Here is a 25,982-nt window from a genome sequence, read left to right on the forward strand (position 1 = left end):
TTGTGAAGCGCCTCTCTGGTCCACTGCTTTTTGTTTATAAATAGGTAATTTGAGGAAATCTAAATAACAACGCTGGATTATTTAATCTTTTTTAATCATTGATGTGTTGTTCTAAAAAAAAGTCATTTGACAAATAGGTATGTTGTTACCTTTTCTCCACTTTCTCAGAGCAGGGCCTCTTTTAGACCTGAGCGAGCGCCAGGCGAGGTGAGGCCCTCCCCCATAAAACTTTTGGGTGAGTTTTGTTTCATGTTTCTCTTGACCGAAGATTTGAAGCCAATATATGTACTGTATAATTTATACAATGCTGCCCTTGTATAATTCTTGCATGTGTGTCCTGTGTCTGTTTTATATTTCGAATACAGGTGAGAATCTACTGACCTACTATAAGGTACACGGTAGGCATCCACAAGAATTGTGGTCTTTCTATCAAGTGATTGTTAACTTGTATAGTGTCTGTTGCAGTAGTATCTTGAATCATAGGTCCTGAAGAAAGCCTTGTTAGGCTGAAACATGTCGACCGTCCCCATCTGATTGATAGTGATATTTGCTCTAACACTATCTTTATACTGTTGCTTTTAATATTACCCTTGTGATGACCCACCCCCAATAAAGTAGTTTTGTCTTGGCATCACATTAGGTAATTTTATTCCACATTCTTTCTTCCATTGTTTTTCACTGCAACTTCTCCCATCTAGCCATGTTGTCTATATTTGTTCTCTGTCACTGGAGGATCTGTTGGTAGGTCTTCTCACAATATCACCAGGTGAGAGACCTTACGGATACCAGTCTGTTTACAAAAAATCCCAGATGACGAGATTCCGCCAAGTGGTGGGCTGATGGGAGTATTTTTGTTTTGTTCTCACACTTTTTCTTATTCTTTCAGACACTAGTCCATGCATGCTCCTATTCACAGTTGACATACAGTATTGAGCTTATTATAGACTTACAGTATTGTCATATAGCTACTATATATCTTTATAATGCGTTAAGTTAGCATAGGCACATTACATGTTTTAACGCCATTTTTCCTTTTGCTGCTTCTGCACACGACACTTAATTGTTGATTTAGCTTTCAACCTAGTAGTTCGTTGTGATTTACATGAGAATAATATGTTATTACTCTGATATCAGCTTTGCTCAATAAACTATGTCTGTACAGAGAGTGCTGAAGCTTCAGGAACAACAAGATACTGAATTGTTATGAGGTCTGATCTTCGCGCCTTCATAGACATAACATAAGTGCAGCTTCTGCCAACTTTGGCTTTAAGGCAGGTTTTATATTGCTTTGCTTGAAGCACACATAACACACTTGATGCTGTTCGCATGCAGAGAGAGCTGGTGTATGCTGATGTGATCCCTTCATTCTAGGATCCTGAGGTATGGGCCCGCCCTAATACAAACCCAAAGAGACCTTCTTAGCTATTAATATAATATGTGTGTTAGGGAGGGTGAGAAATAAGTGTTGTTAACTCTTATTCATTACAGCATGTTAACATGCTGTCACCATTTGCTTTCTATGGACTAGTAACTATGCTGATAACTTTGCTTTTGATAATATGTTTCCTTGTATTATCTAAGATACTGCGCCTGAGAAGACGGCATTAGTAAATAAATATTTCAAATGTTCACGTGTTCTTCTTGACTCCACGTTCTGGTTTGAAATGATTGTATAACGAAAGAGTGCTCATGTGTTCCACGTAACCTGAGGTATTGTAAGCTCATGTTCTGGTTTGTCTAAACATTGGGAGTTTGTTATGACCAATGAGACACTGTAGCTAGCTCGGTAAGGGGTTTGTTGGATACTAAGGTGAGTTTTGGGTCACCCTAATTCGCTGAGGTTCCAATCCTCTGTGCACAGTTCTGTGGGAGAACAGAAACCCTGCTACATGGCGCCCGTACGTTGGAGGCCTTATATCATGACACTCGAGTAGTATATCATTCACACCTTAACCCCATCACTATCGTTTCCGGAAAATGGTGGTGTCGGTGAAACCTACCTATTTTTTGAAATAGGTCTTTTCAAGCTTGAATCTATCTAAAACGGTTTCCTTGACTTACTACCCAGTTGTGCTACAAAGTTGACTTTGTTTTTCTGTGGTTCCGGTGAAATCATGGCTGTGGCCATTGCGCAGCATAGTCGCATTGCGGTGCGCAACCATTTACAAACTTACCAAGTCCTTTTGGAAGGCATGGCTGTGATTTTGGTGGTGTGTGCAGATCCGGCGTACCCTTTCGAGCTATTTTACTCGTGGGTCACATTTCCGGAGGTGGACGCGAATTCTCAAGTGTACCTCCACTACATACCCTCCCCTGTACCGGCTGAATATACACCGTACAGGGCACTGGAAATACCTATTGATCATTGGCAGCATCGCGTTTGGTTTGATGGCGCCCTCCCCCACTCTTTGTCAGCTGCGAGGTTAGGTCCACTTTCCATTCCAGGTACAAATTGGCCTGCTCTGGGTGGATTCACCCCGCACCCGAATCACGGCGCTTGTCCCCTTGCTGATATTCGCAGACTACACGTTGTCTCGATTGCTGTGATTCGTGCATTAGTGCAATACATAGGTCGTCATCTCCCGGGTGGTCCCCCCGGGGGTGCGGCCGTTCAAACGGAACGTGGCGGTTTACGCCTGAATCCGGTTATGGTAAATTCGGTTTTTGGTCAGCGTCCCGTTGATAACGATGACTACTTCCCTTTCTGGCTTGCCGAGAAGTTTGATCAACTGGAGGCTGTGTTTCCGAATTCTACTCCTGCTGATAAACATAGAATGTTGACGATTACTTTACCAAAGGATTTAACTCCTGAGCTCGTTGACTGTGAAAGCTGGGGAAAAACTTTTGCGGCCGTTTATACGAGGTGTTTCGGCACCCCGTCTATGACCGCACTGCCTGAGATCGTTAAACGTGTTCAGGATGATCACGGACCGGAGGCAGCGGTTGAATTGGGTATGCGCCTGTGTGGTTCATTTGAGATAGTAAGTGATCTCATACTCTCCAATATTAAAGGAGATGCGGTGAACTTTCAGGTGTCGAATGCTTTGGCTGCTCTACCCGATGCCGATAAACCCCGACAGTTAGCGAAGATAGTTGTGGCCGCCTATAAGACGATTGGCCGCACAAGTAGAGGTCTGAAATATTTTCCTGTCAAGGAGAAAAAACAACCAAAAGGACAGTCTGCTGCGGCAGATGTCCAGCCCAAGTCCAAAAAACTAAATTGGCCTAAAAAACAGACACAGGGAAGCAACAAAAGCAGATTCAGGATTCTTTTCCTGCAACACAGGTTCCTGCGCCGACTGAAAAAGTTTATGATTTGCGCGATCGCGCGATGATTAAATCGCCTGATCGTTTTCAGGTTTCTGATCAACGCTCTCCTCGTTCCTTTCAGGACTCATCGGCCCCGAAAACCGGTGGAGGAGGAGGCGGTAGGGGACGTGGTGGCCAACAGGGACGTGGCCAGTCCCGCCAGACAGACGGTGCGGCGAAGCAGGAGGATTCTACGCCTAAAAGACCACAGTTTGCAAAAAAGAAAGTCACGTCCTTAACAGCGCATAGATATGCCACAGATAGTGAGAACGCGGCTTCGGAATCTGACGTGGGCTCTGACCTTGCTGGACAGCGCGGCGGAGATTACCATAGTCAGAGAGGCGCTGCGTCCACTACTGAGGGTGACAGCGACTGATGTCTACGTTGTAATAGAAACAGCAGATACGAGACTTGCTCCCCCTGAAAGACTTTATGAAATTGTCCTGTTAATTGAAGGTGACATACAACGTACCGTTAAAGGGGTATTTTGGGAAAATCTGTCTTCTACGTATGATATTTTGCTTTCGGAGGCTGACTGGCCCCCACCTTTTGTGCTCGCGGCGCCGCGAGGGGAGGAGGTAATCCTCCCCAGTTTCGCGAACACTGTCTCGAAAGAGCATGCGCAGCATTTTGCAGAAGAGTGGGCTCGGGCTCTCGCACCGGCTCTGTACCGTAACCAATGTGGTTGGGATAAATTGTCGCCTTGCCACGAAATTCCGTTGCGGTCTCAGCCGCAGCCTCAACCTCAATATCCCATTCGGCGTGAAGCCAAAACTTCCGTCGCGGAAATCCTTGAACAATTAGAATATCAGGGAGTTATTGAAACTTGTGTGTCACCAATGAATAATCCTCTTTTTACTGTGACCAAGCCTGACGGATCATATCGTTTGGTATTGGATTACCGGCATTTGAACTCGCATTGCCGTAACTGTGCAGTACAGAATACTCACGGCTCTGCCCTTGTGGATAGTCTCGTGCGTAAGCGTTTTAAGACAACGCTTGACATATCCAACGGTTTTTATTCCCACAGATTGGACAGCTTTAGCTCCCAATGGACCAGTTTTACGTGCGCTGGGGTCCAAAAACAATTCCGGCGTCTCCCAATGGGCTATAAGAATAGTCCTGGTATATTTACCGCACGCATTGTCTCTATTCTGGAGGCACTCGACCCAGATGCTTGTTCGTATGTGGATGACATATATCTCACAGACGACGATATTTGGGAGCATCTGTGTCGTGTAAATTCTGTTATTTGTAACTTTGCAGACATGGGTTACAAATTTAACTTTGCAAAATCGCACATTGCTGAGCACACAGTGTTGTTTTTGGGCTATGAGCTCAACAATGAAGGTAGAGGTTTGGCTCCTCACTTCTTGGAGAAATGCGCACAGTTGCGCGCTCCAACTACACTGAAAAAATTACAGTCTTTGCTGGGCTTTTTAAATTTCGGGAGGACATACATTCCGGAATATGCCCAGCGTATCAAGCCTTTGTATGCTTTGATACAACCAAATTTTTCGAAATCAAGCTGGCTGCCTGAGCATTCAGCCATTTTGCAATCCTTGCAGGCTGATCTGCTCGCTTCTAGGTTCTTACTGACTCGTGACAACGATACCAACCTTGTTATAAGAATAATACCAGGGACGGTGGGTTTCACGTACCTCACTTTTAATGAAGGAGACACAGTTCCTATTGCTTACAAGTCACACTTGTACACTTCGGCTGAGATGCGGTTTCCCACTGTGGAAAAGGTTTTAACAGCTGTGCAGATGGCTATTCTTAAGGAACAAGCTCTGTCACAGGGGAAACGCATGTTGGTTGTAACACCCTGTCCTCATTTGGAGGCAGTCACAAAAGCCAGTGTACCAAATTCAAAAGCTTTGCATCCTCGGTGGATTCAGTGGGCTGCATCCTTGACGTCCACGGATGTCACGTTCATTTTTGACGCCTCGTTGCGGTCGCAGGAGTACTTGCAGTATGAGTTTGTTCACCCTGCTCCTCTAGCTATGCGACCTTTGGAGGACTTCCATTGCATCATTTACACTGATGGTACGGCGCAGGTGGCGCATGGCTCTAAACATGCCTACGTTTCCGCATGCGCCATTGTGGTAGGTGCTATGTTGAACGATGAGTTCATATCCAGGGAAGTGCACACGTTGCCACTTGGAGATTGCACCGCACAATTGGCAGAGCTTTGTGCTCTCTTACTAGCGTTGGAGTATGCAGATCCTAGTGTTACTACTCTTATTGTAAGTGATTCTTTCTACTGTGTCCAGTCTTACAATGAAAACTTGTTCTTTTGGATTCAGAATGACTTTCGTGATTCCAAGGGTAGCACAATAAAACATAAGATGATCTGGGTTCGAGTGGCGGAGCTTAAGGCTACGTTGCCGCTCGTTTTTGTAATTCATACTCTTGGCCACCAGCGTGTGGGAGTCCACGCTGTCGGTAACTCGCTTGCTGATGAAGCAGCGAAATCAGCGGTGTCTACGTACTTAGTTGCAGCAGTTACACGGTCCAAAAGTAAGATTGATAGTGACATCTTGGCGGCTGTTGCTGCCACTGAGAAGGGAGGTAAACATCCTTCGGAGTTCCCTTCGAAGTACACATACCACTTAAGTCCCGAAAAGGTTCCTTTTGTGAAAATTCCTGATGTTGGTGAACGTTTGATTCCCAACTCGGATCGCAGGGCAGACTTGATTACAGCAGCTCATGAAGGTGTGGCGTCTGCGCATGCGGGCGTCTCAGCCACTGTAACTCAATTACAACAACGTTTCTGGTGGCGGGGACTGTACAAACAGACGCGTGATTATGTCCTTCTTTGTGACATATGTCAGCAGATTAAACCTTCGACTGCTGCGCGTCCGCCACAGACTCAGTTGTACATATCTAATAAACCACTAGGTTGTGTTTATTTAGATCACTGCGGTCCTTTTTCATCTGATACTGCGTATAAGTACATCTTAGTTGCAGTTGATTCATGCACACGCTTTGTGTGGGTCTGGCCCCATCGCAGCGCTGATTCACGGACTGTCATTAGAGATTTGCGCATCTTTGTAGGGATTTTTGCCTGTGGTACCTTCCATTCAGATCAGGGTCCGGCTTTCGCCTCTAAGGCGTATAAGGATGCCATGAATTCGATGGGGGTCCAAGTCAAGTTTTCGTTCTCCCTACAGACCTGAGGGTAACAGTGTAGTGGAGCGAATGAACCGTGATTTAAACCAATCTTTGACAGCTCGAGTTATAGGCACTGGCAGAAACTGGCTAGCCCACCTCTATGGCATGCAGCGTGCTCTTAATAATCTCCCTAGAAGGTCTCTGGGTGGGCGGACCCCATACGAAATGCTCTTTGGCATCAAGATGTTCGTCCCTGACCTTGACGGTCTAGACTGCGTGGCTCGCGCCACGACCTTTGACGTAGATGAACATTGTACTGTTTTACAGAATCTACAAAAGACCAGAGACAGTCTTGCAAAGGAACATTTGCCCTCCACGTCGGATGTTGCGTTGCAGATCCCGGTAGTCGGCTGGCTACCCAAAGTTGGAGAACTGGTTCGAGAGAAGATCGACAACAAGAAAGAATTTTGGTCCTTCCTATCGAGCTCCGGTTCCAGTCCTTGGAGTGAAGGGCACAAGAACAGTAATTTTACCACCACTTCCTGGTCGTAAGGAAAACAGGTTTATCTCAATTGACAATGTCAAGATACACAGAGTGGCCGATTCTTCTTAGCATGACACCGGCTGTTTCCTGTCCTTCCATTGTGAGAAATTCAGTTTTGCCCACGGCTTCTAATCATGAAACTGAAGTATCAATCGAGTTGCCTGCTATTTCCAGTCCTTTATTAAGTACTTTGCCCGGTACAGACCTTGCTGAAATAGACTATACTTACCCCACTGACTTGTCCATGCCTGACCTACAAGCCCGTTTGGCCACAGAATCCAGATTTTCATTTGACTCTGTTTCCCTTGCCTCAAAGAAACCCTCAAGTTTTGCAGTTTATGCAAGCTTGTTTAAAAAACATTTTTTAATTCCGCCTTGGACATATATTTGGCTGGTGCTTGTTTCGATTTACCTTTTTATGTCAGTTGGGTTTATTTTTTATTTTTTCCGACTTATGAATGGACACTATGTCGAAGAAAGAACATGCATTCGACATCTAAATGGAACTTTGGCCCCCCTTTCTTCATCGCATTCTGCACACAGATTGAAAAGAGACTTGACATTTGTTAACATCACTGCTTGGCCTGTCCTTGATGGGATAGTGTGGGATGCCGTTAGGTTTCAAATTCATGGCCCTACCGAGGTTGTTAATGTCCCCAATGTGCTTAGAGTTAACATGGGGGATGTGGTGAAACAAAACATACGTTCTGATGATTGGGATGTTCAGGCCGTAGAGTCTTTGTTTTCTGATTTGAAATACTATGCTGCCTTTGATGCGGAAGATTTGTACTTAGAATCTGCTAATTATGGTGATTTGTTTTGCTTTCAACATTTTGGCAATCACTTCTTACATAAAACAGCTTCCAGAAGGAATACTGTAAATTATACACAATGGGAGCATTGCCCAGCTCCTATACAAGGCAGTTCAAGTACTTTTTTGAAAAAGTACTCTTATTTTACTGACTTCAATCAGTCTAATCCCGAGTCCTTTTATTTTAAAATGACACAGAAGCCTATGTCCAAGGTTAGACTTACCGATACCAAATTATTGTATTCGAAGTCCTTTCTTGATCAGCTGGCTGTTGGCGGCTATGAATTGTGGAAGGATACTATTGACCTAAAATCAGTTTGGGGTTCTAAAAGCTGGCAAGTACAAGGCACTGAGGCTTTGCACCGGGCTTGTCTCATCCCGAATCAGATGTTGTTTTTGAATTCTTCTATTTCACAGACAACTTGCTTTGGATTGGCTACATCTAAAAAATTAAATTCTCCGACAATCCCAGAGTTAGAGGAATATTCTGGCTGGAGTAATTATACTCAGTTTTCGATTAGGGACTGACAAACCCTATTGCTGAATTCATCATTTAACATATCCAGTATGGATCCTAAAGGTTGGCTAGTGTGGCACAGAAGTGCAGATTCATGCCAGCACCGTTTTCTGGGTTTATCTGATGGCTTTACACAGGTCAGACCTGATCCACGTTTTGAAACTGAGCATTCTGTCACAACTTACTCTGTGGGCAAATTGTGTCAGAATTGGCTGAAACATTCAACATTGTCCGCAGTTAAATTACATCTTGCAAAACTGAATAATGATATAGATTTAAATGATTTCATAAAGGGCCCGGCTAGTGGTAGATCAAAACGATGGATTTATGCTGTTTACAATGAAATCTGGAAGACATCACAGATTGAGGCTGCGGCACGCCTTAGAGCTATAGATCAGGCAAATTTAGAAAAGGTGCTTGCTGTGGTAGATAATAGTATTAACATGCTTTCTTCCCGCATTTACACTTTGGGTAATATTGTGTCTTCTGTAGTGGATATTGTGCATGATGAAGTGTCTGTGTTGTACCATGGTCAAAATCAATTACGTTCTATCATGCAATTTGCATGGACCCTTCAAACGTTGAAGGCTGGCAAGGTGCCATGGACCTACATGAATGTTTCTTCTCTCTTTGCTCCCTTTAATTTGACTGACAAGCAGCGCTTGCTTTCCATGCGAGATGCTTCATTTTCTATGTTACATATTGAGAAATTGGAGTCCTTGCCTTTCTCTGTGGCAGAGGCCAACGATGCAACGTGGCTTATCCACGGTTTAATAACTTTGCCTTTTGCACTGTATAAATTTACAAATTGTATGCGATATGTTGCCATAGGTCGCTATGAGCCCTTAGGTAGTGCATTTCTCCATGAAGTCTGGTCCCTTCCTTTCACTTATAGATGTTTGAAAGACGGCCAGGAAGTTTATCTAAATGGGGAGGAGTGTACAGAAACACCAGATCATTCGCTAATGTGTAGGCATATACAATTGCACGGTTCCTGTAACCAAGACCGGCCGAACTTGGCCTGTGTTTTAAAAGGGACTACAGTTCCTGCAATCTCCCCGACTTTTACCTTACTAGGGAACGGAAGTTATTTACTTTTAAATAATGAAGATTGTTGCGGGTTAATTAAAGGTGTAGCTTATGTGGTAACTGTAACTGAACGTGTCGTTTGCTGCAGGAATGTCCTGTACCCACCCACACATGAGAATAGGGAGGTTTCCATTTGGCCACGCATCCCAACCTTGAGAGCAGAATTCAGCGGCATGAGCAGAATAAGGGCGCTATTGTCCCAGAAAGAAGTGGCCTTGAGTTCGGCTAGGGAGACTTTCGTTCTTCACATAGCTAACACCCGGACTGAGGTTCAGGCCCTTTTAAATACTGATTTACCATTGCATTTCAGCAAAATGGTACATTCTATCTTTAACGCGTCCTCCACAAATGGGCTGGCGCATTTTTTTAAATCTGTTAGCAGTGGTCTTGTAACTTCATTTGAAAAAATCTTTGGAGTCATCCCTGCTTTCTTCCATTCCATTTTTTCGAGTTTGTTTGGTGGATTCCCGGTTATCCTGGCACTAGCGGCAGCCGTTCTAGTGGTTGTTTGCTTCCTTAAATATGGATGCCCCACGTGTGGAAGGAGCCGCCCAGCCCCTCCTAGCGCTGTTTCGTGATCGAATGCTTGAATATTATGGCACGCTGCCGCTTGCGATTTTAAGCACGGCATATGGATTATCGTTTCGATTTTCCTACTTCACCTGTGCCCAGCCTGTGTTTCACTGCCTAAGCTGTGACTTCGATTGGGCCATTGATTTGTGTCTCTGCGGACCGGTTTCTCCTGAAGTCGACTTTAATCAGCTGATGAGTCCCATCGTTATTCATGAGTTGGTTTGCACTGGCGACAGGATTATGGCCTTAGCAGCGATGCATGGACTAATGGGTCATTGGAACGTTCTTACAGCAGCGCAGGATTTCTTGGCGATGAGCTTTCTTGAAAACCCTCCGAGTTGTCCTCTGATGGTAATAGAGGCTCCAGTGTTGGGAGAACACGTTTGCTCTTTTCCTCTTTTGAATTGGATGGCTGAACTGTTTTCGGATGAAGACGGTGATTTCCTGTTGGAGGCTGTAGCTGCATATTTTGCATATTCGGTCCTGCCTTGAAAAGACTTCCTGGTTTATGATGATGCCTCATTTTTCTTTTGCATTTTTTCACCTCCCAGTCCTATTGGCTTGAGTGCTTGTGACTTTTTTAAATTTTGATTTGGTTGCTGCGGTTTTTTATACTTATAAGGTTGTTCATGGTTGTTGAACTCTGCTTTCTTGAAGTTGCCCTTATCTTATCTTATCTTATCCGTCCTCGGATCATGGGGGGGGGTGTCATATAGCTACTATATATCTTTATAATGCGTTAAGTTAGCATAGGCACATTACATGTTTAAACGCCATTTTTCCTTTTGCTGCTTCTGCACACGACACTTAATTGTTGATTTAGCTTTCAACCTAGTAGTTCGTTGTGATTTACATGAGAATAATATGTTATTACTCTGATATCAGCTTTGCTCAATAAACTATGTCTGTACAGAGAGTGCTGAAGCTTCAGGAACAACAAGATACTGAATTGTTATGAGGTCTGATCTTCGCGCCTTCATAGACATAACATAAGTGCAGCTTCTGCCAACTTTGGCTTTAAGGCAGGTTTTATATTGCTTTGCTTGAAGCATACATAACACACTTGATGCTGTTCGCATGCAGAGAGAGCTGGTGTATGCTGATGTGATCCCTTCATTCTAGGATCCTGAGGTATGGGCCCGCCCTAATACAAACCTAAAGAGACCTTCTTAGCTATTAATATAATATGTGTGTTAGGGAGGGTGAGAAATAAGTGTTGTTAACTCTTATTCATTACAGCATGTTAACATGCTGTCACCATTTGCTTTCTATGGACTAGTAACTATGCTGATAACTTTGCTTTTGATAATATGTTTCCTTGTATTATCTAAGATACTGCGCCTGAGAAGACGGCATTAGTAAATAAATATTTCAAATGTTCACGTGTTCTTCTTGACTCCACGTTCTGGTTTGAAATGATTGTATAACGAAAGAGTGCTCATGTGTTCCACGTAACCTGAGGTATTGTAAGCTCATGTTCTGGTTTGTCTAAACATTGGGAGTTTGTTATGACCAATGAGACACTGTAGCTAGCTCGGTAAGGGGTTTGTTGGATACTAAGGTGAGATTTGGGTCACCCTAATTCGCTGAGGTTCCAATCCTCTGTGCACAGTTCTGTGGGAGAACAGAAACCCTGCTACAGTATCCCCTGTGTTTGTGTTACTGTTGGATTGGGGGATAGGATACTGATCAAGTCTCTAAACTTGTCTCCCCTACAGACCCTTTTGTACAGGTGTTTTTGTCAGTGACTCAACTACCCTGGCCAAATTTTGCCAGGACAAAGGGTTCCTAACTCAATCAATCAATCAATCAATCATGCCATTTGTATAGCGCACTACTCACCCGGGAGGGTCTCAAGGCGCTTGGGGGGAGGGGTATGCTACTGCTCGAACAGCCAGGTCTTGAGTTGTTTCCTGAAGGCGAGATGGTCCTGGTTCAGCCGAAGGTGGATGGGGAGGGAGTTCCAAGTCTTGGCAGCCAGGTAAGAGAAGGATCTTCCTCCGGCGATGGCTCTTCGGATGCGTGGTACGGCTGCGAGGGCGAGGCTGGTGGACCGTAGCTGGCGGGTGGGCGTGTAGAAGGTCAGGCGGTCGTTGAGGTACTTGGGGCCCAGGTCGTGGAGAGACTTGTGTGCGTGGGTGAGGAGCCGGAACGTGATCCTCTTGTCGACTGGGAGCCAGTGCAGGTTCCTCAGGTGGCTGGAGATGTGGCTGCGTCGGGGGCCATCCAGGATGAGTCGGGCGGAGGCGTTCTGGATGCGCTGGAGTCTTTTCTGTAGCTTGGCTGTGGTTCCGGCGTAGAGGGCGTTTCCGTAGTCCAGTCGGCTGGTGACGAGTGCCTGGGTGACAGTCTTCCTGGTCTCGGTCGGGATCCAGTGGAAGATCTTGCGAAGCATACGCAGGGTGTTGAAGCACGATGAGGAGACGGCGTTGACTTGTCTGGTCATCGAGAGGGAGGGGTCCAGGATGAAGTCCAGGTTGCGTGCGTGGTCGGTTGGCTAGGGTGCGGTGCCCAGGGCTGGGGGCCACCAGGAGTCGTCCCAGGCGGAGGGCGAAGATCCCAGGATGAGGACTTCCGTCTTGTCCGAGTTCATTTTCAGGCGGCTGTCCTTCATCCACTCGGCGACGTCTTTCATCCCTTCGTGTAGGCAGGTTCTGGCGGTGTCGGGGTCTCTGGTGAGGGAGAGGATCAGCTGGGTGTCGTCGGCGTAAGAGATGATGTTGAGGTTGTGCTGGCGTGCGATGGCTGTGAGAGGTTTCATGTAGATGTTGAAGAGGGTGGGGCTGAGTGAAGATCCTTGCGGGACGCCGCAGATGACTTCGGTGGCCTCGGAGCGAAACGGGGGGAGGCGGACTCTTTGTGTTCTTCCGGCGAGGAATGAGATGATCCACTCCAGTGCCTTCTCTTGGATACCGATGTTGCTGAGGCGCTGGACTAGGGTGCGGTGTCAGACCGTGTCGAACGCAGCGGAGAGGTCCAGGAGGATGAGGGCCACTGTTTCCCCCTTGTCGAGCAGGGTCCGGATGTCGTCGGTGGCTGCGATGAGGGCGGTCTCGGTGCTGTGGTTGGCTCTGAAGCCGGACTGCGAGGGGTCGAGGGATCCGTTCGTCTCGAGGAAGGCGGTCAGCTGTCTGTTGACGATCTTCTCGATGACTTTAGCAGGAAAAGGGAGGAGCGAGATGGGGCGGAAGTTTTTGAGATCGGTGGGGTCCGCTGTAGGTTTCTTCAGGAGGGCGCTGATCTCGACGTGCTTCCAGCTCTCCGGGAAGGTGGCGGTGTTGAAGGAGGCGTTGATGATGTTCCGGAGTTGGGGTGCGATGGTGGAGTCGGCCTTGTTGAAGATGTGGTGTGGGCAGGGGTCGGTCGGTGATCCGGAGTGGGTGGTGTTCATCGTGCGGGCTGTGTCTTCGGTGGTTACCGTGGTCCAGGTGCGAAGGGTGGCGGTGGGGGGTGTTGGTTCGACGGTTGGGTGCGTGGGTGGGGCGCCGAAGCTGTTGTGGATGTCGGCGATCTTGCGGTGGAAGAACGAGGCGAGGGAGTCGCAGAGGTCTTGTGACGGAGTGATGTTGTTGGTGCCGGTGCTGGGGTTGGAGAACTCCTTGACGATAGTGAAGAGCTCTTTGCTGTCGTGGGCGTTGTTGTCCAGTCGTTCCTTCAGGGATTTCTTCTTGGTGGTGCGGATGAGCTGGTGGTGCTTGCGGGTAGCGTGTTTGAGGGCGGTCATGTTGTCGGTGGTACGGTCGAGGAGCCAGGCTTTCTCGAGGGTGCGGCAGATCTTCTTGGAGTCCTTGAGGGCGTCGGTGAACCAGGATGCCTTCTTGCTTCTGGGTCTGCTGGGAGGGTTCTTTAGTGGCGTGAGGTCGTCGGCGCAGGCGGTCAGCCACTGTGTGAAGTTGCGGGCTGCTTCGTTGGGGTCCGTTGTGTTGGCGGGTGGGCTCTGGCTGAGGGAGGTGGTGAGCTGGTCTGCGGTGATCTTGCTCCAATTCCTGTGAGGTGCCTGTTGCGGGTGGTGGTGGGTCATGGATCTTTTGAAGCTGAAGTGGACGCAGCTGTGGTCGGTCCAGTGGAGTCCTGTGGCGTGGCTGAAGGTGATGTACTTGCTGGAAGAGAAGACGGGATCAAGCGTGTGGCCGGCGTAGTGGATGGGGGTGTTGACCAGTTGCTTGAGTCCGAGGTTGGCGAGGTTTTCCAGCAGGGCGGTGGTGTTGCGGTGCTTGTTGTTCTCCAGGTGGAAGTTGAGGTCCCCGAGGAGGATGTAGTCAGTGGAGGGGAGGGCGTGCGGGCTGATGAAGTCTGTGATGTCTTCGCTGAATTGTGTGCGTGGTCCCGGGGGTCTGTAGACGAGGGTGCCTCTGAGGGTCGTCTTAGGGTCGGTGTGAATCTGGAAGTGGAGATGTTCGGCTGCGGCGAAGGAGTCGTTGGCGTCGGTCGTGATGCGGATGGTGTTCCTGTGGACGATGGCGATGCCACCTCCGGTCTGGTTGATGCGGTCCCTCCTGATGATCTTGTACCCGTCCGGGATGGCGATGGCGATGTCGGGTGCAGAGGAGGCGTTCATCCAGGTTTCCGTGAGGAAGGCGACGTCCGGTGATGTAGCGTCGAGGAGGTTCCAGAGTTCCACGGCGTGTCTGTGGATGGAGTGGGTGTTGATCAGGATGCACTTGAGGTGGTTGCTGCTGGTGTTTGTCTTGGCGGGTGCGGGGCAGGTTCGGAGGCAGGTGAACTTGCAGGTGCAGCAGGTGAAGGGTCCGTGGGTGCGTCTCGGGGTGGCTCGGCAGCAGGCGTGGGTCCGGCCGGCATTGAGTGCGTTGAGAGTGGCGGTGTCGTAGGTCAGTCGGGTCGTCTTGCCTCGGCGGGGAGGGCCAGGGGTCCTGCCGCTGGGCGCGGTCCAGGCGCGGACGGGCGCAGACGGGCTTACCTTTGGCTTACCTTTGGCGCTCAATCGGTGCTCCCGCTGCGCGCGTCCGCTGCGCGGTCGCTCTGGGGGCGTCATAAGTAAGGAGCCGGGAGGGAGGAGCAGCTGGGTGGCGGGGCGGCGAATGGAATCACAGGGGGGCGGGGCCGCAGGGAGGCAGCGGCGGGAAATTCTAAGAAGCAGCGGGCAGCGGGAAATTCCCAGGAGCAGCGGGAAATTCCCAGGAGCAGTGGGCAGCGAGCGAAGGAATCTGCAGGCAGGAGGATTTACGGATGTGGTCCACCTTTTTGCATTCTTTCAATGGAATTCCTTTGGCTCGGGAGCAAGACTGGTTGCGAGAGGTTCAGATATTTTCAGATGCGGCTGGCAGCGATGGTTTTGGCTTGTATTGGCAAGGCAGGTGGTGCGCGGAGAAGTGGCCTGAGCAATGGAGAAATGGTGGCAGAAGTATCGCCTTCTTGGAATTGTTTCCGGTGGTGGTGGCTTTGACGTTGTGGGGGCAGGATTTGGCACACAAAAAGGTTCTGTTTCAAATTGACAATCGGGCTGTGGTAGACATTATCAACAGGCAGTCTGCTAGGGATACTCAGATTCTGCCTTGCCGAAGTCCTTGCTCACGAGCCCACCCCTCCAACAATCTCTTCCCAACTTCACCAGCCGAAGGAGAGTAACCCCAAAGGAGTTTACCCATAAAGGAAATGCCCGCTAACTTCCCAGCAATGGTGACCCTGGATAACCCTCTGTCCATCAAACACAGAATAAATTGAACTACATCCTCCAGACGCCTACAACATGGTGCACGTCTGCGAGCCCCTGACGCCAAGAACTCCCTCCAAGCCAACTCATAAGCAGATCGAGTAGATAAAGACAACAAACCTACCACCAATTGAACGACCCTGTGTTGCCGACCTCCCATAAGTGCTCCGAGTGGGTGTCGGGGTCCTGTCCGCCTCCGAGGCAAGCCCATGGAATCTCTCCCACTGCGAACGAGACAAAGCATCCGCAATGTCATTGTCCATACCAGGAATGTGCAAGGCCCTGAGGCAGATGTCATACTTAAGCAATTCCAACACAAAGACTCGCAGCAGTTTCAGAATCTGAGTATCCCTAGCAGACTGCCTGTTGATAATGTCTACCACAGCCCGATTGTCAATTTGAAACAGAACCTTTTTGTGTGCCAACTCCTGCCCCCACAACGTCAAAGCCACCACCACCGGAAACAATTCCAAGAAGGCGATACTTCTGCCACCATCTCTCCATTGCTCAGGCCACTTCTCCGCGCAACACCTGCCTTGCCAATACAAGCCAAAACCATCGCTGCCAGCCGCATCTGAAAATATCTGAACCTCCCACAACCAGTCTTGCTCCCGAGCCAAAGGAATTCCATTGAAAGAATGCAAAAAGGTGGACCACATCCGTAAATCCTCCTTCACCCCAGCAGACAGTCTCACCCGATGATGAGGCAAATGATGACCCGACAGAGCCCTGCCCAGTCGCCTGCAAAAGGTCCTACCTGCTCTTACTACCCTGCCAGCAAAATTCAAATGACCCAACAGGACTTGCACCTCCTTCACTGTAACCTTTGGCTTTGACAACATGGACTGTAACAGGGCCAGCATTTTCACTTTCTTATCCTGTGGCAAACGAGCCTGCATTGCTCTTGAGTCAAACTCAATGCCCAAAAAAGACATGGTTGCGCAAGGACCCATGGTCTTTTCCGGCGCCAGTGGGACTCCCAAATATTCCTTAAGTTCTTGAAATGTGTCCAATGCTGCCTGACACTTAGAGGATCCCTGGGGCCCTACAAAAAATAAATCATCTAGATAGTGTGTCACTAGCTCATGACCAGATTGGTGTGTGAAAAACCACTGCAAAAAAAAAGTGCTAAAGGTTTCAAAAAGAGCACAGGACATCGAACAACCCATTGGCAGAGCCTTGTCCACGTACCATTTTCCATGAAAATGGATGCCCAGAAGACTCCAATCTTCAGGATGGACTGGAAGCAGTCTAAATGCTGATTTTATATCGCATTTCGCCATTTCCGCTGAAGGGCCTGCTGTCACCACTAAAGACATTGCCACATCAACCGATGAATAGGACACTGAGGCTGACTCTTCATCAATAAAATCATTAACTGATGCCCCTTCAGGCCATGATAAATGTTGGATTAATCGATATTGCCCTGGCTCTTTTTTGGGAACGACTCCTATGGGTGAAATAATCAAATCCTCCAAGGGCCAATCATCAAAAGGACCTGCCATCCTACCTTCCTGCACTTCTTTATCTAGTTTGTCCTGCACCACTGATTTAAGCTCATCAGCCGATTTCAAATTCTTGGACCATCGCCGCAAACGAGGCCCAGAATAACCCAGTCGGAAACCTTCTTAAAAACCTGTCAGCAAAAGTTGTTGAGCTCTCACATCCCCATACCACTTCAAACTGTCTGTCAAATGATCAAGCTTAACCGGAGTACGAGCCTTTGGGCCCAACCCTCGGAGCATTCTTCCCTCCTCTGTTTGCCTGGGATTGCTGAGAGGGACCGGACGTGCTAGCAGTTTGTTGGGACCACTGTTGCCCTGGGCGAGGCCCCCAGCACTTGACCGATGGGTGCCTCCTACCACACTGAGAGCATTCATGTCGAAATCTGCAGTATTCCCTTGAACACAGACCTTTGTTAAAGTCCCAACATGCTCCCCCGCCTGACTGTGTGACCGCTGAACTTCCCACCCCTCCCCTGGTGGGCTTACCCTGAAAGGGCCGATAAACTACAGGTAAGCCACTAGCAGTAAAAATAGTCTTACCACCCACAGAAACACCCATGGTGTGTTGCCAAAGATCTGTGTCCAGTTTGCCCCACTTGGCATCAGGGTCCCAAGCCATGCGCGCCCTAAACTCTTCATCATATTGTGCCCATGCAAAGCCACTACCAGTGATCTGCGCTTTTCTGATAACATCCATGTATTTAAATAGAGCGACGCAGCGCTCGGGAAACTTTTCGCAATAAACGCTAGCGTATATCAAAAACGCTGAAGTCCAATTCTCAATGGTCAGCGGTACTTTAGGGCGCTTAGCCAGCTCATATTCCTCCTCCTTCGAGCCCTCCTTAGCGTGCACCTCCCTATGCAGCAACTTCAAAAGCTCCACATACTCACCTTTCCAAATTCTCTCCTTAGTAGACACCATCAAATGTGCCCCTAAAGGCTTAGTCACACCCATATAGGGTAATTTTTTAATTTTCAATTCCTTGCTATGCAGTGGATCTGTGCCCCCTAGAGACTCGGTGTTCGTGGCACACTCAGCCTTAGCGTCCTCACCCTTACCATCACCTGTGCCTACTCCTTTATCCTTAACGTAATGCCCCTAATACAATTTTCCTTCTGTCTCTGCTACCAAAGACTCACCCCCGGTCCCCACAGACACCATTTGTGGTTTGGCCCGTGGTTCACCAAGCTCACCTGGGTTTAACACGGGGGCTTGCCCTGGCCCCGACCTCCATGTCGGTCGTTCCACATTGTCCACCATCCGAGAAACCCTTCTTGCGGGGCCGCGCTCTCAAACTGGTCCGGACACCACCACTTTCTTTGGGTGCACTGCCACTGGTGCCTGTAAAACACGACGAGAAGCATTAAATGCCCCCCCAGACACAGTATCACGCAGCTCCCCTTTCTCGGGGCTATCTTCATCATAGTCCAAAAGCAATGGCTCCTCCATCTGAGGAGGGGTTGACAACAACATACTCCTATGAGCCTTCCCAGGCTCCTCCACAACAGAAAGGGCCTTACCAACCCTTTTTTGAACACCTAAAGGGGGAGCCGACTGTACCCGCCGGTACTCCCTCAACCTTTGACTGATCCTGAGAGCATCTTCAGCAGAGCAATCCATCCTCCTTGTATCAGGATATGTAGGGGCCAGCTAGGTCGCGCCCGACCTGCATCTGCTGACCGCGCCGGGATCTCCAGACAGTACGGTATGTGCCGCGCTAGGTTCCAACCTCCCTTCTCCTCGGTGAAAATGGGCCGCCCGTCGCCCTACCGAGTCTGCGGTCCCACGCCGATCCCTAGCCTGTAAAGAAAAAGGCTGGACTGATGTGCCGGGCCCCTGACTACCAGCTGCACCAAAACCAGATGATCCCCTTAAATAATTTCCCTGCAAGCTCCCCTTATCCTGCAACACCACATCAGCTGATGAAAAACCTACCCTGCGGGGAGGAGGGGAAGGCTCCACCACCTCTTCCTCACTACTGTAATTGAGCATAGCCTGTATCACAGCTGACGCGGGACCTAAAGCATGGCCAGCTGGCCCCACCTGTTCCTGAACCACTACATCACGAGGCTCCCTCACCTGACTCAAATCCTCATGACCACCAAAACTCTCACCAATCCTGCCCCTACCAGCTTCCAGAACACCCTTAGACCAAGAAGGAAAGACATCAAGGCCCTCCCAAGACCTAGCGCCCACCCCATACCTCTTACTCACACCTTCCTTCGAAGAAAAGGCACCTACCTGTAACAAATTACCAGAAACCACTTTGCTGGGCCCTAGGGAAAGAACCGGAGAAATTAAAATGCCAGCATCCTGACCCCGAGCCTCAAAAGACAAATCGTTCCAACGTCCCATCTGTGCCCACTCACCCTCCCCTACTGACCCACTCTGAACAGAGAAAACTTCACCCCTAATGGATGCCGGGGGAGAAAACAAGAGAGGGCTAAAATGCCCCAGTGCAACCTGATGAAAAACCTCTGCCGCGGGCTGAACCTGCATCCCTTCCTGCCTCACAGCACCTTCCGGTTCTCCAAGATAAGAACGGGTCGGTGTCAACCTCGCCTCCCTCCCCAGCACACTCACCTGCGTTGTCAGCTCATCCGTCGAAACGGCAGAATAGCCCCGACCCTCCCCAACAACCGGTAAAACCTTAAACTGAGGGAGAGACGGGGAGCAGAGAACAGGCGGCACCGCCTCCTCACCCCGCCGCGTAAGCGCTGAAGAGTCTGCCGCGGAGGCCGAAGCAGAACGCTTCTGACCGCCGCACTATAAACCCTTCTTCCCCCGCTGCGCAGGAGCAGAGCCCGCCCGCCCAGAAACCGACGGAGCATGAGACAGCTCCCGCTGCCCTACCACAGCCACAGCCCCTATTGGAACAGAACTTACCGCCTCAGACGGCCGTGTGGAAAATGACTATAATCGGTATACATAAGCGGCGTTCATTTATGTTCACCATAGCCACTGTTGAGCGTAAAGTGAGAATCATGAAACATTGGCCACACCATCTTGTCCCTTTTAGGCCCCATCGCGAAAGTAGGTGGCAGCCATTTTTGTGTCACGACCCCTCTGTCCACTGCCAATAGCCTGCGCGCCTCTCCCCCTCACACCCCAGCCTCGCAAGCATTCCCCCGCGCCCCGACAGCCCCCGGTTTCTCCTGCTTGGACCATAAGCGCACCTCTAGCGCGACCCTGTCTCCGAGCCACATCCCGTGCTGAACACCCTCGCTCTTTCATCTCATTCAAAGAACAGGCCCCTTTTTTCCTCCCTGCCCGATTGTCCAGCCCGATCCCAGGCCATCACCTAGCCCGACAGATGCAGTTTATTGCCCCCTACAGTAGGACCTCGCCTCACATCAAAGGAGCGGTGGTTAATCAATACCCTCACACCTCCAGATCTGACCGATCGCCCACTTTCCCGTTCCCAGCAGAATGTCCAGCTGCGCGACAACCACCACATGCTGAGGTTGAGGTGGGAACTCTACTGTAAATATGTGTGGGAACGGGGGTGAAGCGGGGATTCCGAGGATGTCTTTCCGTATATCAAGTATTGACAAGAATGTGTTTCATGTAATAAAGCAATAAACCTGTGTATAAGAGGCCAGGCCTCAAGGATGCGTTTAGAGCACCTCGAGAAGATACCCTGTTGTCTGATTTGACGTGTTCTGCTCCGTCGGAATAAACTCCTGTTTCTTGCCTTCTGTCTCCAGCGCCTGCCTCTTTGTTTGGTAATCTCGAATGGTATGAGAGGCGGCTAACGCCGGGCAAATACTGAAGGGTTCTTGGTCGAATTCGGCCCTACCTTTCGACAATTGGCGCCCCACGTGGGGCCCATCAGCGACGCGTGGATCCAGTGAGAGAGGTCCCAACGACAGAGTGAATGACTGCAACGATCGGGAAGTGCACCTGCCCGATAGACCCTCGTCTGGCAGCCGATCATCCGAACTTCACCGGTTCCGAGCAGACCTCTCTCTCGAGTGATCTACGGTCCTGACTGGGAACCATCAAGAGTGCCACAGCAATTACGGAGAATAGAGGACGATCAGGCGCTGGAAGCGGAAGACGAGAAACTGTCCATGCGGTCCGGGTAAGGTCGTGTAAACACGACGAATTGCGAATTGATTGTTTGATTGTTTGAAAATACTAGTATCACTCATTTGATTGTTTCTGAGAGATTCTCTATTTGCAAACAAGCACAGAGTCGCCATACTCTGTTTAGTCTTTGCAGATAGTGAAGGGTAGGTAACGCAGGCCTTTGCCCCCTTTGTAATCTGTCGTGCCTACTTCCCTCTCCATTTGATTGATTGTTATCCAAGCATTTACTGTTTTGGAATTGGTTCTCTTTGGATCATTCTCTATTTACAAAAAAGCACAGAGTCGCAATACTCTGTTTAGTCCTTGTGAATAGTGAAGGATAGGTAACACAGGCTTTTGCCCCAGTTGTAATCCATCGTGCCTATTTTTATCCCTCATTTGATTGATTGTTTATCCGAACATTGATCGTTCGGAATTGGTTCTCTTTGGGTTATTCTCTATTCACAAATAAGCACAGGGTCGCAATACTCTGTTTAGTCTTTGCGGATAGTGAAGGATAGGTAGTGCAGACTTTTGTCCCCTTTGTAACCCGTCATGCCTATCTTTGCCCCGTTTGTTGGTAGTTGGTTCAGCCCGGACCGTTTATTAGAGGTAGATCATCCGGCTCCACCGGAGGACGCCCCTAATAAAAAGGACATAAATATATATAAAAAAAAATTGCGGGTTAGCGGCTGTATCGTGCTAGCAAACAAAAAAAACCCATAAAAATCGTTAGGAAAAACAAAAGGAATCGAGCAAAATCAGTAGGCCACTGATGGGATCTCTTTTCTGACCTCGCTAAAATAGAAACATTAGGAACAACCCCTCATGAGAAATATGAAACTAGTGAGAAGAATCGAGCTCGACGCCATGATGGCTGTAAGACAGCTCGGCTCCGCCGCCCACCCCGCCCAAATAACGACAAACCCTATGCAAATATTATAAATATATACAACACTCCAGCAAAGTAACATGTTAAAACTTTTTATTAAACAACTATTTAAAAACTTTTTATTAAACAACTATTTACATGGCAGCCGGCTGCAACAACAAACCCAACGCATTCGCCGTCTGCTTAACGCTGTTCCTGTCCCGCCTTCAATGTTGGGCTACTTTGAGCTACTTTTTAGTAGGCTTTGGGCTATAAAAAGTCTACAAAAGCCATCAGCCGGCGAGGTAGCGTCGGTAGCGGCCCGTTGAGCGAATAGGCCGGAGGCTACCCAACGCGCCAAGGCCTTGCTGGCAGCCATCGGCCGAAGAGGTCGTTGGGTGGATGGCCCGGAAACACCACGGCCACGATGTTGTTGTACTGGCCTTCCCATTCGTCCGCCCTGAGGTGGCATCCAGACGGCGTGGGGTGCACTGGGAGGGAGAGGCGGCGCAAACGAGCCTCCCCCACCTCCCCAGGTGGAGGTTCCTCAGCTGCAGCAGGGCGACCCTTAGCGTTTCACTCGCCGACCAGCTGCAGTGGGGCGACCTTTAGCGTTTCACTCGCCGGCCAGCTGCAGTGGGGCCACCCTTAACGTCTCACCTGCCGGACAGCTGCACCAGGACTGCCATTGGCGTTCCACTCGGTTGGATGACCGGGGGGACCCGCTCCGGTGGACGGGGTGAAGAGCGGCTGCTGCTGCGAAACGCTCAAAATGGCGGCCGACGCCCCAGATTTGGGCCTGGTCCATTAGAATGGCTCTGGGCTACCTTGGAACTCGGATGCTTGCCTGCTCGGGCATGAGCCCCACTCTTGACGACGTCCTCTCAGTTTTAAAAATTCTACGAAAGTCACTGGCCCTCGACTCCCGCAGGCTTCCGGTGGGAGCCACCGCCACTGTTGCTCGACTATCCCCCATGGATATGCCACTGCCCCGGGCGACCGCCACCTTATCCACATCTGGTATCGAAGGAAAGACTGATTCAACGTATCACAAGATGGTGGTGCTCTCATGCTGACACCGGCCTTTGTCCGAATTACTAAGAGACACTGTAGACTGCCAACTCGATCAGCTCCGGTGGGACCTCAGCGTGACCCGGTAGGGAAGATTTTGCCTTCCTCGCCTTTAAGCCGCAGTCCACGCCGCTTGTCCTCTCTGTTAGCGCTAACAAACTTTTTGAACTACCGAAAGGGATTCTGGTCCGGCCGCTAGTTGTCGGAGGCATTTGGACTATACTCTGGACCCACCCGGCCACGCCCCAAAATGGCGCCAGTATAGGCGAGACTTGCAACTCCTTATGACGTTTTAGTTACGTAGCCTTGATATTATGGGATATGTATACGGTCCTTGAGCACGTGGCGGGTCGGGGAAGGGTACTGACTGGGCATGCGGACAACCCTACTGATATTGGTTCTTATTCACTATTGATTATTGTATTTTCGAAGTAATGCTACTCATGATGCTCGCCCATGGTATGCGTATAAACGATTTTATTGTAACTGATCTTTTTTTACTTTCAATTATAAAATCAACCTTCATTGATCCTGCAACCATTTGTCTCGTTTAAGTTTTTCCAATTACGATGGCTCGCTCATTACGTACTCCTATCCTACAAGTGTAATCTCTCCTTACCTCATACATTTCCCGTCTGCCCCGTGGCCGGCCTGTATGGTTGGAGGCCCGTATTTTTATGCTGACATCTTTTTCAATCAAGGTTTTAAAAGAAAAAAAAAAATATGTAGAACTAGCCTCATATCAGTCACTTAGATTGGTAGGTTCTCGGATAAAGGCTACTATTTTCAAAATAAATAAAGGACAAGTAAAATGAAGCAATTTTGGTTATGAAAAATTAGAAAGGCATGGTACATACGAACAATGCGAAAAGAATAGTTAAGATCTGTCGTATTTTTGCATTCCTGCAGCATAAGCAATAGGTAAAAGATTCGGATATTTAGATATATCTATGAATAGGACAATAGACCAGTTCCTCTGGGCTGCAATGCCGAGATGCAAGGTACTGCTTCCCAAAGAAGATAAGTTAAGCACGTGGTAGGCAAAAACATTTTCGTGTTTTTGCGCGCTGATGTGCTTTGTACGCTGTCACCCCTCACCCCCCCTTCTCTTTCTCTGCAGGTTAATATCGGAATTTCAGCTGGAGTATGGAGAAGACCCAGAATGCACCGTGTTACACGCAGAAAGAAGAAGAATTGTATGGTATGAATGCGCGCGTGGGCCCCGATTTGTGTTGTATGAATGCTCATGTGTGGCGCACGTCTGGGTTGACGGAGGAATGTTTTTTTTGTATGACTGAGGTATGGATCGAGCGGTTGATGGAATAAGAAAAACAAGCCCGAACATGATACCTGCATGTGAAGGACGGAAAGGAATATAGCACTTACTCTACCTAGGAACGACTCTCTCCCTCTCTGGAGCTAGTGAATGGGAGAGTGGCCTACGCCAGAAACTTGAAGGGTTATTGTAGTACCTCGGACCCCAACCGATATCCCAAATGAACGCCCTAAATGACGCGCACCAGTGAGTCAACTTAATGTGCAGACTAGATGAGAAAAGTTAAGGATACCCCGGGTTGGGGTTCATCCAAAATCCCCCCTCAGCCCAGAAATTAGGGATATTGTCATGTTTTAGATTCACCCCCTCTTCTTCCATCCTCATAGAAAAGTCAGAATTACACCATCGCACATCCGACAGACACCCCTCCTTTACCTCAACTTGGATCGTCATTTGTTAGATGTTGGAAGACCCCACCGTGAGTATAAGCACGACCGGACCAGTGTCCGACCAATTAAAAGGAGTAAGTATTTATTGAAGCGAGGTTACCAACAGAAATTGTCTGCTATTAGGAAGGAAGGAGAACGAAGAGCTCGACCCCCAAATGAATTCAATGGAGTACTGAAAATATGCAACACGCATGAAAAGGCTCTTTCGCCAAAAATAGCCCTCTGTTTCATCTTAAGTTTTCGTACTTAATGTATGTACTGTCGCACCCTATCTGGTATTTGTGTATACGTAAACTATGAATTTATGCTTTCCCTCAGCTTGTGTTTTTACGTCAAACTGACCCGTACTGCTCTATATGTGTGTGCACTGAATAGCCTATTATTGTACACGTCTCTCTCTCTCTCTCTCTCTCTCTCTCTCCCTCTTTTTTTTGTTGTACGTGTACTAATAGCCTATTTGGTACGCACGACGCTCTCTCCCTCTGAGGGCTCCCTCGCTCCCTTTTGAATAAATGACGACACTGTACCTCGCCGGTATGGGAATAATTGGCTTTTAGACACGACAGTGTTTGAACAAATTGACAGAAACAAAACGATCGTAATTTGCCATATTACTGCCTCTTTTTCTGTAAAATGATGAAACTTAATTGGCTGAGAAAGAAAGGACAGGTGAGACGACTGATGTCCCCTAATCTGACCCTTAGAAAGGGAACTATATGTCAGTGGCTTTTGTCTTAAGTACTTTGGTAACACCACCCTCATCGTTCGGATTACCACCGCCCATCGTACCAAAATAGAATGTCCGATACGTCCCCGTTCCTCCAGAATGGTCCCAGTTCTGTACCAGCCGTCCCAGAAAATCTTAAAGACTGTAGCTATAGTCCCATGATAACAGCATTTCACACTTTTTATAAATTAACAGACCTTGAAGAAACATATAGCTCAACAGGATTTGTTTTAGACAAACGCGAGTCTCTACTGAAAGAGCCGGTTTGAATTCGATAAACTATGTAATTTTTCGATATCAGACTTCTTGCCACGTTCGCGAATATAACAAGAGTAAAACGCCAGACAGACATGTTGTTTGAAAATTAAAAAAATGCTTGC

This window comes from Lissotriton helveticus, chromosome 7 (genome assembly GCF_964261635.1).
Source record: "Lissotriton helveticus chromosome 7, aLisHel1.1, whole genome shotgun sequence".
NCBI lineage: Eukaryota > Metazoa > Chordata > Amphibia > Caudata > Salamandridae > Lissotriton > Lissotriton helveticus.